The 18,852-nt window shown below is 53.7% G+C and overlaps 1 protein-coding gene across 1 annotated transcript in view; it reads right to left on the bottom strand.

The window, feature by feature from the left end:
- Positions 1-12,237: 12,237 nt before the first annotated feature.
- The window catches only part of APMAP (adipocyte plasma membrane associated protein), a 47,223-nt gene continuing 40,608 nt past the window's right edge, over positions 12,238-18,852 (bottom strand). The window contains exon 10 of the mRNA XM_047771570.1: positions 12,238-12,586. The gene's annotated coding sequence lies outside the window, so the exon portion shown is untranslated. The remainder of the gene's footprint in view (positions 12,587-18,852) is intronic.

The following is an 18,852-nucleotide window of genomic DNA, read 5'->3' as shown; positions in this document are numbered from 1 at the left end:
CAGACACTTGGGCTAAATTCCAGGTCTTTTCCCACACCTGGTTGAACTTGAACCATGACTTGACATCCAACCCTCAGCTTCATCATCTGTGCAATAATGTGTCTCACTCAGATAGCTGTCTGGCCAGGCCAGAGGAGGTCATCTCAGCCAGTTCTGTGACCCAGCCTGGCCCATGTGTACTTAATAAGGATAGGCTATTTGCTTTACCAATTATTGGTAGCAATGATGACAGGGGTCGTGAGGCATCAGCTCAAATTTTTAAAAACAGACCCCCTGTCAAATCTTCCACTTGGCTGTCTCAGAAATTTTAACCCAATACTTTGAAATCTAAAAAGCATCCTTCAGACAGACCTCTGAACGGGGGAACCACCAAAATCCTTTGTAAGGCGTGTTCCTGGGTTGGGGTCAGGACTTTGGCAGGAGAGCCTCAGCCCTCAGGGGGTGGGGGGTGCCGAAGCTGACTACCTGCTGTTATAGCTGGTGTGAGAATTACGGTGAGGCAACAGCCTCTCTGAGCAGCTGAGGAAGGGGCCCCCAGCTGGAGTCCCTGGTGGGGAAGACGCTGAGCATCGTCCCAAGGCTGCAAAGGCAGTGAACACCTAGCAGCACTACTCCAGGTGCTGCCCAGCTGTGCCACCCCTCCCCTGCCTCCCTCCCACAGCGAGGACCAGCCGCCCGCTGTCTCTCCTGCCCTTCCACAAAATGGCAATTTAATGGCTGCATCTAAGCAGAGAAACAGCCATCACAACAGGTGCGGGCGGTCTGGCCTCCTGCAGATGCCACCTTCTTTGGCTGCATCGCCTCGCCGTGGGTGCAGGCTGGGCACTGGGGTGCGATAAGCCCGGGAACATTCCTGCCCCAGGAAAGGGAGACGCTGGCTCCTTGTGGAAGCTTTTTATCCACATTAACGCACTGAAATGCACACCTGCCAGGGCAGTAAGCCCAGCTCTCCCTCGACGGCCGCCCCGTACAGCAGCCAGCAGGCAGACCAGCGCCGACCAGCAGGCAGATGGCGCTAGGGCACCATCTCGGAAGATAATTGGACATTTGCTTAATGGCCTCAGCTTCTATTTCTGGCTCATGGATGCTTTTCCTGGTTTTTCTCTCAGCTGAGAGACAACAAGAGCTCCCTTGAGCGACAGCAGTGCTGGGAAGGGCCCCAAGCCCAGCTGTGCAGCAAGAAAATAGAGTGAAAAATTGGCAACGCCGTGGCGGAGGACTGGCGGTCATGTGAAGTGGGGGTGGGGTGTTCTCCAGCAGCCGGGGTCCAAGGGCCACATCACCATGCCCTGGCCTGGCCTCAGAACCCCCCAGCTCAGCCCCAGAAGTCACCCAGTGTGGCCTCCGCAGGCAGTTCCAGCGGCCACCCTCCAACGTCTGAGGATCACACAGGGTCCCTACAGGTGCCCCAGGGGACTGGTTCCCGAGAGGCACCCCAACCCTCCCTCACCTCGGTCCTGCCCCTGATGAAATGCTGTGCCCCTGGTCGTTTAAAGAAGGAATCCCACCTGTGGCTGGGCGTGAGGTGCAGGGGCGGGTGTGGGAGGGGATGTGAGTGTGCAGTGCACTCCCAGCCCACAATCCACAGCTCAGCTCAAAAGCTGCAGAAGCACCCATGAGGGTCTGCAGCTGAGGCTCAGAGGAGGGACCGAGAGGACCCTTCCGTCCCAGGTCAACCACCCTCTCCAACTCCATCCACGAGCCAAGCGTGGAGTTCCTTCCGTCCTGAGGGCTGCGTGCTTCCCGACTGTCCCCTTGGAGTCCCTCTAAGGCTACATGTAAACAACCCTGCGCCAGGCTGAGCTCCAACTGTGGTGCTGGGCTCTGATGCCTTGGCTGCAGCAGTGGCCTCTGTCCCTCCTCATCCAGAAGTTCCAGGGCAACACCCTGCTACCCATCACTGCCGCTGCCCTTCCCACCCCCTGGGGGTTCCCTGCAGCTGATGGGCTGGGGGGGGCGCCTGATGCCTAGTCTCACATGGCTCTTTGAAGACGCAGGATGATCACAGGACCCATGGTGATGGGAGGGGAGGGACAGGTCCTCACTCTGGCCCTGCTTCCCTCCCCACCCCTAGTCCCTCGCTTTCCTGGGATCACACCCCCAGAAAAAGGCAGCACGGGCTCTGCATGTCTCAGGCTCTTCTTTCTGGGGAGCCCAGGCCAGGATGGGCCCCACAGCAGAACAGGGAGCAGGAGTGACCTCACAGCAGAGGTCACCATCCCTCTCCCCACGAGCAGGGGCTGTGACTGCCCAGCAGCCCTGTCCCCGGCCTCCTCTCTTTGCTGGAGATAAAGGACAAGGCTGGACCAATGCAAGCCCCTCCTGTGAGGACAACCCAAGGCCCCTAGTCTTCCAGAACCCACAGTTCCTCCAGGACTTTCTTCTCACAAAGAAGCTGCCAAAAACCTCTGGAAAGAGGGAACAGATTTTAAAAAGATTTGATGAACTGGAATTTAAATCAGTCATTTGAATGTTAAATCATGAAACTGCAAAGAACTCTGGTTATTTTTATCACATACCTTGGGAGCTGAATATTTTGACATATTAATCAGTTCTCCAAAATGGCATTTACATCAAAATTTTGGTTGCTTTTGTTGAGTTTCTATCCCAATTGTTACAGTTTACTCTGCTAGGCTGGGTGAAGCAAGGGTGTCGCTGGTGACTTGGGACCCATCTCCCAGCCCGCTGGGGATGCTCCATCCTGGGAATGGGAACCACCATCCATTCCCTGGAGAAGTTTCCAAGAATTCTGGTTATCCACACCTTGGGGCTAATGTTAAGGTCCAGCTCCACCTGCAGCCGTGGAACAGAAGCAACGCTCTCCCAGGCGGACAAAGGGTGGCCTGGCCCAGGCTCCACAGGGCTGGAAGGACCTGCCGCCTCCATTCCCCTATCAGTGCCCGTTGCTGGGAGAAACGAAGGCCACCAGCCAGCTCTGCAGGCTCTCCTGTCACAAGAAGCCAGCCAGGCCACCACTGTGTGCAGAAGCCAAAGGAAAGCTCTGTGGTTAGGTCTGGAGGGTCCCTGGGTCATGCCCATGTTTCCCACTCACATTCAGAACCAACAGAGCCATGTAATTGCCAACTTAAGCATATGAAGACACATCACTGCCCATCCAGTCATCAGAAACTGAAAGGCCAGTGGAAAGAAAATCCCTCTCTTGGAAGAGGAGACTCCCCAAATCACTCACGAGAAGCGGTCTTGATGCAAACAGCAAGAGGATTTTTATTCCAAGCGCGCTGGGGCCCACAGTCATACACCACGCAGGGGTAGAGGACTGCGGCCCCGAGTGCGGAGTCAAGATAGTTTTTATGGGATTCACAACAAAGCCAGGGGTTCACAGCAAAGCCCGCGCTTCACAAACCAATCATTTCAAAATATCACAAACCAATCATTTGCGAACCCGTGCTTCGTGGACCAATTAGTTTTAATTTGTTCTGGGGTTACGTGTTTGGGCTTTTTCCTGGGAGGGGGAGACACATTGTCGCCAAGGTATGTTTACCAGGATTTTCAACATTTTATGGCACAGCCGATCTTACTGGGGTCGGTTTAGCGATTAACTTCCCCTCCTTTCATCTTATGCAAGCAGCTTTACAGAAGCCAAACAATCAGTTAGAGACCCTTCCTCCTGTTATCTCAAGCAGTTTCAAGGAGTTTCATGCCTAGAGGCACGTACTCAGGTGCCTGTTTTTTTTTGCCTGTTTTTTTTTTTCTTTCTTTTTCTTTTCTCCTCCACATAGTTTTGTACAGAACAGAAAACAAGCCCTAAAATAGCAAGAAGTATGGTCTTTTACCTATGGGGAACAGGGTCCAGAATTCGAGGGCATTTAGAGCTTTTTATTAACTTCCTGGGTTCTGGGAGGGTCAAGCCGCATTTTCATCCTTTCAAAACCAATGTCAGAAACCAGCACCACTCAAGATCTGTGGACCAGGCTTCCTGATTCAGGGCTGGAAGAGGCCTGGCCACTGGGGGCCTGGGCACGGAGAACATGGTAAGAGTTCCCAGCACACAAGAGCGACCCAGTATGTACATGAATCAATGGATCACTTAGATATAAATGAAAGGAGGCAGCTTCATTTGCACATAATCGAGGGCCAACGCTTTAGCCCAGAGGAGGCAATTGATCGAAGGGTGTGTTTCAACACCAGCCCCAGACCAGCAAGGGTGTGGAGACCAAGCCTCGGAGCCAGGTGAACCGGTGAGGCTTCCTCCAAGACTCGTTACCCAGCAGAGGGGACAGTCCCTCACCTCCACCCTCCAGTGGCCACCTTTGTACCCAAGGGAGGCAGGAAAGTCTTCTCCAAACTGCTTGCAGGAGCCCAGGTTTACAAGCTGCCTCTGCAGGGAGTGGGGTCTGGACGTCCTGCCCTCAAGGCCCCAAGTCACAGGAGGGGCAGGAACAGAGCCGCTAGTGAGGACCGCAGCCCCGTAAACACTGGGCACCTCAAGGCACTCACACGTCCCACAACAACCATGTGGTTTGGGGCAGTTGCCACCCCCTTGTGTGTGAGAACTGGGGTCTTAGGAGTCTTATGCAACATCCCAAGTGCAGGAGAGCTGGCCCAGCACCCACTCCCACAGGGCCCTGACTGCCCAGGGGGCCTGGAGTTCACCACGGCGCCCGCCCAGCCAGGGACCCCTCTTGAAGCCAGTTATCGCCCTGCCTCAAGCGGGCTGCGGTGCCCAGGACCCCTGCCCACCACCTCCCCCTGTGTGAGAGCAGGTGCACCACCCAGCACAGAGCACCACACCTGGAGGTTGCCAGGCCCACACCCATGGATTATGGTGGACAGTCCCCCTCTGAGACATGGCAGAGCCCAGGGCCAAGGCACAGCTTCCAGCCCAGGGAAGAGACAGGTGTGGAGAGTAACGTGTGTATCTCTCAGACTCCAACCTCAGACACTGAGTTGCCCCAGGATCCAGATCCAGGGGTGAGGGGGTGCTGCTGAGCCCCAGGCCAGCCTGACCACTCCCCACCCTGGGGCATCCGCTCCGGCCCATGTCCGCGTGGCCTGTCGTCCTGAGTCTGCTCACCCTGGGACAAACCCTCCCTCACCCCAGCTCTCATCCTCTCTGTTCCCAGTGCCAACAGCCCTGTGCCCATCGCGAAATTACAGTGGGAAGCGCTGCTTCATTACACTTCAGGCCACTGATCTCGGGCTGGCTGCTATGCTGCGTTAGGAACTGGATTTCAGAAAGGGCAAGCAGGGAGTTAGCTGTCTCTACCCTACAACTTCTGGGGTCCGAGCCCAGGGTCTGAGGAACACAGGTAGTATCAGGTGGAGTCTGGCTGCATGAGCTGCAGAGGTTAAGACAGGCCCCTGGCAAGGTCTGCACCATGTGAGTCCCCCAAACCACACCAGAGACTGTGTGCCTCACACCCACGAGACGTGAGAGAGATGAGAGGACGGTCACAGCCACGAGTGATGGAGCAGCTGGGGGAGGGGACATGTGTCACCCAGAATGCCATGCTCTTAGGAACTTTTCCAGCCCATGCGCTCAGTTGGGAGGCTGGGGACAGACTCCCCAAGGACCAAGAGAGAAGTGAAGAAGACGGGGCCCCTCAGCTGGGCAAGCTCTGAGGTGGCCCCCATTACCCGATGGTCAGTGTGGGAAGGAGCAAGGCGGGTCAGGTAAGAGGCGGGTGGGATAGCAGGAAGGGCCTCGGCCAAGCAGGGTCCCCAGCAGAGGGGACAGCAGTGCAAAGTTAAAATGGTGAATTTTAGGTTATATGGATTGTACCTTAATGTTTTAAACTGTTTCACTAATAAAAAAAAAAAAATTGGAATTGCCTCTGTGGCTCAGTGGGTTAAGAATCCTACCGTCTCCATGAGGATGTGGGTTTGATCCCCATCCCGGCGCACTGGGTTAAGGATCCAGCGTTGCCATGAGCTGTGGGGTAGGTCGCAGATGCAGCTCGGATCTGGCGTGGCTGTGCCTGTGGTGTAGGCTGGCAGCTGCAGCTCCGATTCAACCCCTAGCCTGGGCACTTCCAGCTGCCGCAGGTGTGGCCCTAAAAAGGAAAAAAGAAAAATCCTGCTGAGCTAGCCTGGGGCGAGGGCTACTGTGTCAGCAGAGGATGAGGCTGGGGAACTGAACAGAAGGCCTGCCTCCAGGAGGAGGGAAATGTCCCACATCAGCTCAGGAAGCCAGGGGTCCAGCGGCAATTAACCTGCCTGTGCAGTGTTTCACAGGGAGACATCAGATCAAAGGACACAGGAGAGGGTGCATGTCTGTCACACATGTCTTCGGGGACGGGGATGGGGAGCAAGGACAGGATGGGCCCCTCGCTGTCCACTGCCCACCAGCCTGGCCGCGCTTGTGGTGGCAGGACCCACCCTCCCTGTTCTAGAGGGAAAAAATAAAAATCTGCTTCATTCACCATAACACGTCCTTGCAGGAGCATAAAAATAAGTGATTGCATATTTGAACTATGTACCGTGGCAGCAACTCAGAAAATCTGATAAGGTGATAATGGAAAACGCATCACGCATGGCTATCCATTTTAAAAACACACTTATGTCACAATTCACGTAAAGGTCAAAATTAATGTTATGTTGAAAACGTTTTTCAAAGTACAATTATCTTGACTCGTGAAGCGAACCAAATTCCTACTAGGTTTACAGTCTTGGGTCTAAGCCACACACATTTCACCAGAAGGGCCTCACCAATCAGCCCAAAGGCTGAGTTAAAGCGACATTTCAGGACCTTAATGATCCCAGTCCTGGTCTGCCCGAGGCAGCCACCTCATCCTCCAGGAGAAGCCAGCCCCTTCCTGTTGCTCAGCACAGTCATGTCCCCTCCCTGCTGATGTGTCTGCCTCTGGGGCCCCAGCCTAGGGGCCGCAGGACCCATATCCTGGCAGCCTCGAGGGCACCCACAGGGGCACAGCCTCCGAGGGGTGTCCAACTGGGGACCATCTTCCAGAGTCAGGCTGGGAGCCACAGGGCGGGGTGTCCCCTGGAACGTGGTTGGCTGGGCTAGTTACCCACTTGCCATCACATGCCTGCAGCCTGGGTGTCCTGGAGGGTGAGGCTGGGCTCTCCACACTGGGCTTATAGAGGCTCAGGGAGGACCCTTCAGACTCATCCCAGCTGGGCTCAGAACCCAGTTCCTTGTGATGTGGGATAAGGCCAAAAAATTTAGTCCAGAGATTTTCCAAAGCCAACAAGCAGCTACAAATCACAAGCACAGAAAAATCTCAAGCGTGGATGATGCCAACATCTGGAGTTCAGTGACAGAGCTGCTGAGAAGCCATTAGAATAAATTACCAGGAAAACCTGTAATTCCCCATAAAAATTCCAGGGAGCCCAAAGTCTAAACCATCCGGTGAACTGGAGAGGACAGGAGATGGCCCTGCCTGCCTGCCTGCCTGCCTGCCTGTCTGATCCCCCCATCACTACACTCAGAGCCCTGCCCACCTCCTCCTGCTTGGGGGTCTCTGCTGACCAGCCTTGAGAGAACCCCCCCACCCAGAGACTATGCACTTTCAGCTGCGTCTCCAAACCTCCGGCTCGTCAACCTCTTCTCTGGACTGTCGCCCACTTGACACTTTCCACCCCGAGCACTTGGCCTGCCCTGACTCTGTTCCCAGCAGAGACGATGACTGTGCCATCTCACCAGCGGGAAATCAAGCCACAGAGCGGTCACACAGCAGGCTGGCCACGGAGACACAAGTATGAGAAATGGGAAGGACTCTGAGACTGACTTTCAACCTCAGGTTGCCCAGAGATGTTCTAGGAAAACACCCTTCGCCCACAGCCCACCTCACACCAGTTACAGTGGAGCCAGCAGGTCCTTAGCTCTGATCAGGAGGAAGAGGAGGGGCAGCTGGCACACGCCTCCCCAGCCCCTTTGATGTCCCCCTCAGAGACCCCAGGACACATCTAACATGCTGGAGCAAGACCACCCCCTGGAGGTGACTTCCTGCAGCAGAAAATCTGGGCACACGTGACCCCAACTTGCTAGCCGGTCCTCTCCCCCAACACAGTCCTCAGTTTCTTTGGAAATATGGCTTTTACTGTCTCTGTTTGAACGAGCTGGCCTGAATGTATGTACAAAATCAAAGGTTAATGATAAAATCTCTTCAGAAACCATGCCGCCTGAATGGCCATGAACCCAGACTCACATGACTGCGTAGACCATGATTGGGTTTCCCTTCTGGAATCACACATGGTGCAGCCACAGGAGTCCATGGCCAGCCACCTGCTAATGTCACCTGGCCACAGGGGCTTCTGGAAACACAGTGCACTGGGTCCTGACCAACGGACAGTAACATACTTCTACTGGGCAAACGCCCAAGGTTCTGTTCAGAACAGGTGGGTTTGTCGGTTGGGGCACCTTAGGTGAGGTGAATGCTCCCTGCTTTTATTATTATTGTAATTATTAAACTGCACCCACCTAAACCCATGTTCCTGCTACTGGATTATCTTCCCCAAGAAGATAACAGAATATGAGCCATCAGTCCACTCAACCATGGGGACTGTCCCCATGGTTGTCCACTAGCCTGAATCACGGTGGAAGCTGAGGGGATGGGTGAGAACTGGAAAGGAGATGGCCAGGGTCACCTCTTCACTCTGACTTCACAGCCGACAGGGGACTCCCTGTGCTGGTGGCCCCTCGGCCCTGCCCGCCGCCCCGGAAGCACTTCCTAGGAATCCCTGGCCCATGAACCATCTCAGGGTCTGGTTCCAGGCATCTCCTCTCCTCCACCACCAGGGGCCCACCTGGGTTGATAGCCTACAAAGAGTTCCAAAGACTGGATCTACTTTAGGGGATTGCACCCCTGGACACACACCGGTTTAAACCCTCTGTCATCCATCTGCTGGCCATGGGGACAAGTTTTTCCGTCCAAAGAGCATCAGGAAATGACTTGTCACTCATCAGCCCTGAGAAATGCCGGTGCCTCCCCCAACGAGGTCACAGTGCAGACACAGGACAGAGGCAGAGGGTGGACACAGGGCCCAGATCAGCCTGAGGGACATGACTCGCCACCAGCCACCCTAGGAGTAAGGGTGGGAGTCAAGGTGGGCTCAGGCAGGGACACCTGGGTCCTAGGGCAGTATGCTGCATCATCCTGCCCTCGGGGTCCTGCAGGTCACCAGACACCCCCAGCTGGATAAAACACAGACCAGGGACCCCAGCCCAGAGGCCCCGACCCAGCAAGGCTGCCTTTCTAACACGTGCCCAGTGGCGCTAAAGCTGCTTAGAGACCCAACTTGACAATACTCGTAGACCCCCCAACATGGACTGTTCCACTCAGCCCAGGACTATTGTCTGCCTGACCCTTAGGCTTCCCAAGCAGACGGAAGCCCCAGGGGTTGGCATGGCACAGAAGGACGTGCTCTACTGTGAATGAGCAGCCTCGACGTCCAGGCCCGGGCGCCTCCAGGAAACACTCCACACACACTCCACACACAGGACAGTGCCCAGCACCCAACACCAGGCAGCCCATCAACCTCACAGCCATCCCATGCAGCCAACGTGGCCATAAATGAAGGGCTGTGGCTCAGAGAGGATAAGCGATCTGACCAAGGTCACACAGCAGGTGCGGAATTGGAGCTGAAATCCAGTCGGGCTTCCGAGTTCGTGCTCCTGAGTTCATGTTCATAACCCCTGCACACTAACCCCTATACTCTGCCCTCCTCCATGACCCCCACAGCTGACCCCTACACCCTGACCCCCACACCATGACCTTCTACAATTCTTTCCTTATCAATGGTATCTTTAGCGTATCCAGAGCAGAACATTTTTTAAAACCCACTTCATCTTTGTAATGAAATTATTTTCAGGGAGTTCCCGTCGTGGCTCAGTGGTTAACGAATCCGCCTAGGAGCCATGAGGTTGCAGGTTCGATCCCTGCCCTTGCTCAGTGGGTTAAGGAGCCGGCATTGCTGTGAGCTGTGGTGTAGGTTGCAGACAAGGCTCGGATCCCGCACTGCTGTGGCTCTGGTGTAGGCCGGCGGCTATGGCTCCGATTCAACCCCTAGCCTGGGAACCTCCATATGCCATGGGAGCAGCCCAAGAAATGGCAAAAAGACCAAAAAAAAAAAAAAAGAAAGAAATTATTTTCAATGACAAGCATTACTGTAGCACTACAGAAATAAAGGCAGTGAGGTATCGGCACAAGGCGTCACATAGACCAATATAATCAAGTGGTCCTTGGAGTTCCCGCCGTGGCGCAGTGGTTAACGAATCCGACTAGGAACCATGAGGTTGTGGGTTCGGTCCCTGCCCTTGCTCAGTGGGTTAACTATCCGGCGTTGCCGTGAGCTGTGGTGTAGGTTGCAAACGCGGCTCGGATCCCGTGTTGCTGTGGCTCTGGCGTAGGCCGGTGGCTACAGCTCCGATTCAACCCCTAGCCTGGGAACCTCCATATGCCACAGGAGCGGCCCAAGAAATAGCAACAACAACAAGACAAAAGACAAAAAAAAAAGTGGTCCAGAAATAGACCATAAGTGTATCATTATTTGATTATGGACAAAGGTGCCAAGGTAATTCAATGGGGAAAGGACAGAGTCTTCAGTAAGTCGACAAAAATAAACATAAAATATTAACACATAACTTGAACCATATACAAAAATTAAATCAAAAGGAATCATAAAGCTAAATGTGAAAGTTAAACTACACAACTTCTAGAAGAAAACATAAAAGAAAAATCTTTGTGACCTTGGATTAGGAGGCAAATTTTTAGCTAGGACATGATAAATCGAAACTTCATCCAAATTAAAACCATTTGTTTTTCAAAAAGACATCAAAGTAAAACTAAAAGCCAAAAATGGGGAGATAATATGTCCTAATAAAGGACTGAATATCTGATAAAGAACTTGAATTTGAAAAATGGAAAGGTCTCTCAAAACTCAATAATAAGAACATAAACAGCCCAACTTGAAAGATGGAGAAAGATCTGAACAGATACTTCATTTAAGTAGACATGTGGCAAGACAAAGACAGTAAATAAGCACATGGAAAGATGCTCAAACCTGGAGTTCCCATCATAGCACAGTAGAAACGAATCTGACTAGGAACCATGAGGTTGCCGGTTGAATCCCTGGCCTCGCTCAGTGGGTTAAGGATCTGGTGTTGCCATGAGCTATGGTGTAGGTCACATGCAGACGCGGCTCAGATATGGCGTTGCTGTGGCTCTGGCATAGACCAGCAGCAACAGCCCTGATTGGACCCCTGGCCCGGGAACTTCTATGTGCCACGGGTGTAGCCCTAGGGCCCTAAAAAGACAAAAAGACCAAAAAGAAAAGAAAAAGAAAGATGCTTAACATCATTAGGTAGTAGGGAAATGTAAAGTAAAACCATGATGAGTTACCTCTTCCCACTATTGAGGATGACCAAAATTAAGAATACTGACAATGTCACATGCTGTCAAGGATGTGAAGCAAATGAAACTCTCACATATGGCTGGTGGGAATGCAGAATGGTACATTTTGGAAAAGAGTTTGGTAGTTGCTTATAAAGATAAGCAAATATTATCATACAATCCAACAATCTCACTCCTGGGCATTATCTTGAAAGAAATCATCAAACTGTACACCTTAGAAGTGTTTTATTTTATGCAAATTATACCTCAATAAACTTGACTTTAAAAGTAAACAATCAGGAGTTCCTGCCTGTGGTGAAGTGGGTTAAGAATCTGACTGCAGTGGCTTGGGTCGCTATGGTGGCTCGGGTTCAAATCACTGGCCAGGTGCAGTGGGTTAAAGGATCCAGCATTGTCACAGTTATGGCTCAGATTCAGTCCCTGGCCCAGGAACTTCCATAAGCCCAGGTGCAGCCAAAAAAATAAATAAATAAAAAGTAAGCAATCATCTAACAGCAACAACCATTATTTTCTTGATTCGTTCTTTAGATTTTAAATGATTAACAATTTTCATAGAAAATGAAATTTCTACCATAAAGATATTATCCAAACTCAGCAAAACATTTCATATGGGAACTAAAATTTACATTTACAAATCAGAAAAAGAAAACCCTGCAAATAATTCTCTATTTCACAGTTTAAATTTTATTTTATTTATTTATTTATTTTTGTCTTTTTAGGGCCGCACCGGCGGCATATGGAGGTTTCCAGGCTAGGGGTGTAATCGGAGCTGTAGCTGCCAGCCTACACCAGAGCCACAGCAACGGCAGATCCGAGCCATGTCTGAGACCTACACCACAGCTCATGGCAATGCCAGATCTTTAACCCACTGAGCAAGGCCAGGGATAGAACCCGCAACTTCATGGTTCCTAGTCGGATTCGTTTCTGCTGTGCCACAACGGGAACTCCTCACTAGTTAAATCTTAAACACAATGTAAGCTCTGGGTGGTCACCGAGAATGACAGAATTAAAGTAGCTCCAGTTCTAGTCATTTGTCTTTACAAACACTTTGCTGTCATGTGTTATTTAGAATCTGTCGTTTCAGCACAGGAATGCCAAGGACCATGGGGCTGAAGACACAGACCTCACCTGGAGGAGCTCCCAGGACTGTACATGGGTGAGCTGACAGAACCTCCCAACCATGATGGGAGCTGAGTCCTCATGCGAGGTGGCCTCTGTCAGCGGGTCCCCAATTGACTGCAACGTAGAAAACGCTGTGTATTCAAGAAGGAGTAATCAGCACACAGTAACCTAAAGCATTCCCTAACTCACACAGCATCCATCCATCCATGCATAACATACATGACTTTACATATAGTACAGGACTGTGATATATATGTATTATATGTCACATGTATTTCACATAAATTACATACACCATATGTAACAAACGCAACAATAATCCAAGCACTTGTTTAGAGTTTAGACCAACAAGAGCTTTTTCGGGGAGCAATACTTTCCCACTGAGGTTTGGCCATGCCAGGCAGGGCCACAGTAAGAAGCAGGCGGGTCTGGGCAGATTCACCGCTGCACAGGCTCCACCCTCAAAGCAGCCCGCAGAGGTGGAGGTTCTGCACACCCACCAGGACCCCAGGCACTGCCCCGAGAGCAGGTCACCTGCTTTCTTCCAGAAATGAGTCCCTAACCCTCCTTCACCCCCTTCCATGTTCCAACAGTGAGTAATTGCCCCTGAGGTCTGTCCATTAGAGCCTCAGTGCTGTATGTCAGGACCCAGAGGCTCCCTCTCCTCCACCCTCCACTCTCACCCACCTTCCCCGCCAACACCGACTAGCACTTCACAGCCACGTCTCATTCCTCCTGAGGGCACAGGCAGTGCCCAGCACCCCAGCTTCAGAAACCCAGACCAATTCCTGTTCCCAGTGAACGCCTGAGCTCTTGAACCACCAAGGCACCTTTCTATTTCAGAGCCAGAGACCAAGACAGGCAGAAACACCCCAAGCACGCGGGCCTAGTGTTGACTGTTTTGAGTCAATCTCTCACCTGCACGGGGTGACGGGGTGGGGGCCACACAGACCCCACTGGCTGGCAGGGGCATCATCCACAACCGAGAAGGCTCAGGGTTATCTGTGTCCATGCCAGACACCCTCCCTCTGACCATAGCAGTGCCTCCTCCTCCCCAGCATCACCTCTCATGAGCCCCCCACCCCCAAAAGCCCCTCCTTGCCGGGGCCATGCCAGAGGGTCCATCAGGGGCTAGGCCCCTCCAAAAAGGCAGCCTGAGGTTGAGCAGCCTCTGAGAGGTGACCAGAAGGGACCACCTGCTCAGCGGGCAGCATCAACAGCTTTGTTGTGGACGGGGGCCATCATGGTTGCCACCCTCACCTGCAGAAAGATGTGGGACGTGGTCCCCATCCCAAGGGCCCTGCACTACTGCCCAGGTCCCAGTGGACAGAGCAAGACAAGGTATGTGGACAGGTGGCCAGAAGTGACAGGGTGGGGACAGGGGGTAAGTCCCAGGAAGGACAGACTGTGGGTCCAGACAGCTGCACCTGCTCCTCATTTCTCATTGAATTTGGCCTTATCAGCACATCTCACGGTCCCCACGGCATGCAGACAGAAGAGGAAATTGTTTATGGCTGATTCATAGCTTTTTAACCTGCTAACAAAACGCCAGGAGATGGTCCTTGTCAACAAACCATTTCCTGGCTGGCTAATGTGACACAATTTAGCTGTTAAGTGCAGACGCTGTTTGATTTCCACTGGTCTCTTGGTTCTGGGGCCATCCTGGCCAGACTGAAGGTCTGAGCCAATTGCACAGTGCCCCCACTGTGAGGACGGATACCCCTGACCAGCAAGGCTGGGGAGCATCTTAGCGTGCGGAGCCCACGCACTGCTGGGGAACCAGACGTCACAGCTTCAGATGGACTCCCACGTGCCACCCACACACTGTTCCCTTCTAATTTGTCTGCCAGCCTCTGAAAATCTGACGTTTAAGAGACGAAATAAAAGATTTTAACCACTTATACAATTTCTCTAAATTCTTCACCATCTTTTCCACAAATAACGAAGAAACCATCTTGTGATTTGGGCTGAGACAGCCGCTTGAAGGGAGGGGGTTTGGCTCCTGTTTTCTCCTGAGCATAACGGCCACCCCAAGCTTCCTCGCAATTTAAACTCTCTAGGGACAGGAAGTGGGGCCCAAACCACAGTTGTTGGGGGGCGGGGGCGGCAAGAGATGCATGACCTGTGTCCTCTGCTGACGTGCTCACCTGGGGACGTCATGACAATGTGCACTGTCCCTTGAGGAGGCGTCGGCTCTGCACCCACATGCAGGGCTGGGAGGCACTGGGCTGAGGCAGAATAGGTCCTGGGGTCAGGCCATGCTCAAAGCAGCGGGAGTCAAGCACCTCCGCGCACACTTGTGGCTGCGAAGATGCCCCACATCTGGCCGCCTAAGGGCAAGATTCCTACCCTCACCTTCAAAGGGAAGGAAAAGGAGCCTGAGGTGGCCGTGACTCACTCTCACTCCACGGCTTCCAAGTGAAGGTCAGGACCCAAACTTGACCCCATGTGGCCTTCAAGGGCATGGCCAAGGTCATATCTCCAAGCTTAGCCCCTCTGATTCTGATCCAACAAGTTCTGACTACCCCAGAGCAGAGCGGCGCTGTTATCCTCTCTGACAGGGAGGAACTGCCCTTGAGCTGAGCCCATAAAGCCACTCAAACCACTCCCGGTGGCTGGGAACATCCGAGTAAATTAGTCACTAGGGAGCCTGTGGGCTGCGGAAGGTAATAAAACATATTGACACTGGCAAGAGTTAATTAAAGCTTTTACAAGAGTTCTCTCACAGAGGGCCTCTGAGTTCAAGCCAAACCCCAAAAGCATGGAGAAATTCATGAAATCCACACGTGTCCCCAGCCTGGCCATCCATGAAGGTACTAAAAAGCCATCGACAATTAACACAAGTTTACCCTTTAATGACTTAATTTGCAACCGCGGAGTGTAAAAGACAGCCTTTGCCAGTCTGCAGAAAGAGGCAAAGGCCTTCTCAGAAACATGCAGAGACATGCACCTGCTTTCTTACGCAGCATTTTACTCTGGGCGCCGAGGAAATAAATTAAGCAAAGAAAGGTTCCTGGTGGTGTGTCTACCCAGGTCTAATGACAGTGCCTCTCTCCAGCCAGGACCCCATCCCGTGACGGTCCTGGGAACCAAAACAGACACCCAGGCAGCCAGGAGAGCCACAGAAAGGCCACCAGGGTGACCCAAGTCCAATCTGCAGAGACACGCAGCCCACAGAGGAAACACCCAGAACAGGGGCTCGTCACCCGGTAAAGCTTCCTGCCCCGTTGTCAGCAGCCAAGTGGATCTGGGTAGCCCAGGAGAGGGGCTGGCATGGCCTCCTCAGGGGGAAAGACTGTGGCACCCTCAGGTCAGAAGCATGTCCCCATACCTATTCCCAAGGGACACGCAAGACCTAAGCAGTTACTTTAGGGTAAATGCACTTCTAAGAAGCCTCCATGATTAGACTGGTGGTTCTCAAAGTGGAGCCTGGATGAGCTGCAGCAGCAGCAGCCCCCACCCCTGGGAGCTTGTTGAATGTGCACGTTCTGGGCCTGAGGCCCCTCTAAACCAGAGGCCCAGTGGGGGTGTGAGGCGGGGGGGCAGCCACAGGTTCCAACAACCCCACAGAGTTCCACCTCTTGGTTCTGTTCAATGTCCTCTTCTGAAGTCACACCTGGGAGAAGGGGAGCCTATCACTGGGCCCCTGGTCCTGAAGGGACCTGCTGACAGCTGGGGCAATGAAAGAGGGCTGCAGCAGAGAGCAGTTCCCGTCTCCAGAGGAATTTACACTGAGGCCCCACAGTCATGGTCACAGGGCGGGAGGGGGTCCCTGGGATTCAGCACTGACTGAAGCACAGCTACTTTGTAATTAACATGCAAAAGCAACAAGATGGGCTAGAGGAGGGAGGGAGCCCCTGTGGAAAAAGTTAACTGTGGCATCTAGGGTGGCCTATGAGTGTCCACAGGACAATGCAGCCAGCTTCTCTGGAAAGGCTGGAAATTTTTTCTACAAAGAGTTGTGGGAGAAATCAAGGGAAGAGCGAAGCTTCGTAACCATCCCTGGACCCTGCATTCGTGGTTCTGAGACCCCCACACACCCCCATGCATGCACCGGGTAAGTCCAGGTGTCAGGAGGGTAAACATTGCAGCATATTCACCTGCACGAATGAAAAGTCACCTGGGACAGGACAAAAGCCAGGGGGCAGGGATGCCAACCCCAGCTGACAGCACAACCCAGGGTAGGGAAATTGCAATCTGGAAATTTTACACAAGGGCTACAGACACTGAGGGCAGAAGGAAAGCCACTGAAGTGCATTTTCCACATCAGGGAGGAGCCACATGAACGAGGCCCAAGAGTTAGAGGCGCCCGAGGGAAGGTATCCCCAGCACCTGATTCAAGGCACAAACAGATCATCAGACACCAAGGGGGACCGAAGCCCAGACCATCTTCATCCACTGAAATCATGAAATCCATGAAATCCATGATTGTCCGTGAGACAAGGGGACACGGAAAGGAAAGTGAACCTGGGCTGGGGGCAGGCAGGTGCCTACCTGGCCTGAGGGCCTCCTGAGACCCAGCAGAGTGCTGTCTACCTGGGTCCTGGAGCTCCGCCCCACACCCAGATCCAAGGTCAGGGTTCACTGAGGAACAGTCTGCATTTTTACCCAGCTTTCGGGGCTCTCCTGATGAGCGGCCACGGAGGAACCCACACCCCACCTGAAGCTGCCAGGTACTCCTGGCGCCCCACCCACACCACAGAACCTGGTGGGCAGACGTGCTGCTGGGGGGACCCCTCTGCTCCAGGAGCCGCTCCTGGGGCTCACCCTCCACCCAGCACTTCCTCACCCTCCGGGGGCCCGGCCCTGAGACCCCCAGAGGCCAGCAAGAAGCTGCTCACTCACCCACCTGAAAAGGCCACAACCCTGCCCCACTCTCCACCCACATCTCCTGCCATGGACAGAACAAGCACACGCACCTATTCAGAGTTTGTGACAGACAATGGCGTGTGGCAGAGATGCGTGTGCAGACCGCGGGTGGGGGAAACAGGTGGAGGTTATGAGGTAGGTTTCCAGTTGGCTGAAATGTGGGGCCTCCCAGGGACCTCACCAGGCAGCACATCCAGCTTCGTTCTTTGGTTGATGCCAAGCTGGACATGGGGACAGAGTTGGGGAAGCTGGCAGATCCTGACCAAGCCTGACCATTGGGCAGACTTGGCAGAGGTTGTGGTCGGCTTCCTGGCGGGCGTGGGCAAGGAGCCAAGGTCACAGGTGGTCTGGCCATTGTCCTCAAGGGCAAGTGTGTCTCATTGGGACCCCTTCCCGCCATGCCCAAGTGCTCCAATCTTTGTCTCAGTCCTGCTGGTGAGGGAGGGGGCCTCAGTGTGAGACCTCCCCAAGGACGATAATGAAGGTGAGAGGCGTCCAGAGGCCTCACCAGCTCCCACCACCTCCTCAGGGCCAGGACGTCCCCTCAAGTCCAGCAGCCGGTCTTCCTCCCCCTGACGCCCCTGACACTTCCCCAAGCCCATTGGACAGTGGACCTGAGAGGCCCCCATCCTCAGCCTAAAACCTGTGACCTCAGTGCTTTTCAGGAAGAGGGCTCTGCAGACATGATGTAGGGCTTGGGGAGGTTACCCAGGATATGGGGCAGGGGCGAGGGATGCATTAAATGTAATCATGAATCTTCAGAGCAGAGAGCGAGGCTTTGGTCAGAGAGAAAGGTGTAGGGGGGACAGGTCAGAGAGCTCCCCTCAGCGGTCGGCAGCCCCCCACCCCCACCGGCTCCAAACCCGGTATCCTGCCCCGAGCCCTTTCCTCCTTGTCCTCCTGTCCCAGCCCCAGACCCCAAAAGCCTATGGCCAGAAACCCAACTGAAGGGAGTGTAGCACATGCTGAAACTCAGGAGGGCCCAGGGGCCATGAAGCCGACAGAGTCTGAATCTGCACACAGCCCTCGGCTCTCCCGGCACCAGGTCACAGGTAACACTGTTGCCACCACCCTGCAGCGTGAGGCTTAAACTGGACGAGGCCAGAGACAAGGACGCAGCTGAGAGCTGCAGAGCCAGGTTCACGGTCAACACCACCACCTACTCCCCTTAAGCAAACCTTCCCAGGGTCAGGGAGCCCCAAGAACGACCCTGAGTTCCAGGCCCAAGTGATAAGGCTGGGCGGCCTCCTCTGTCCACAGCTGCAGCGACACACAGCAGCACCTGTCCTGTCCTGACAAGGAACATCTGACTCCTGCCAGCCTCCGTTCTGGCTGCCCCCTCTGCTTTCACCCTGCCAAGAAAACGCCTACCCAGTCATCAGAACCCAACCTAAAAGCAGACAAGATGGTGCTGGAGTGGGATGGGCCTGCAGAGACTGACTCAGGCCAGGGGTTCAGGCTGCGCCGGGGAAGGGGGGCTGGAGAATGAGGACTGTAGTCCTACTGTGGGGCCAGAGTTCCCCATGCC

The sequence above is a fragment of the Phacochoerus africanus genome, chromosome 3 (genome assembly GCF_016906955.1).
Source record: "Phacochoerus africanus isolate WHEZ1 chromosome 3, ROS_Pafr_v1, whole genome shotgun sequence".
Classification (NCBI taxonomy): domain Eukaryota; kingdom Metazoa; phylum Chordata; class Mammalia; order Artiodactyla; family Suidae; genus Phacochoerus; species Phacochoerus africanus.
This window is presented reverse-complemented; position numbering and strand designations above follow the sequence as displayed.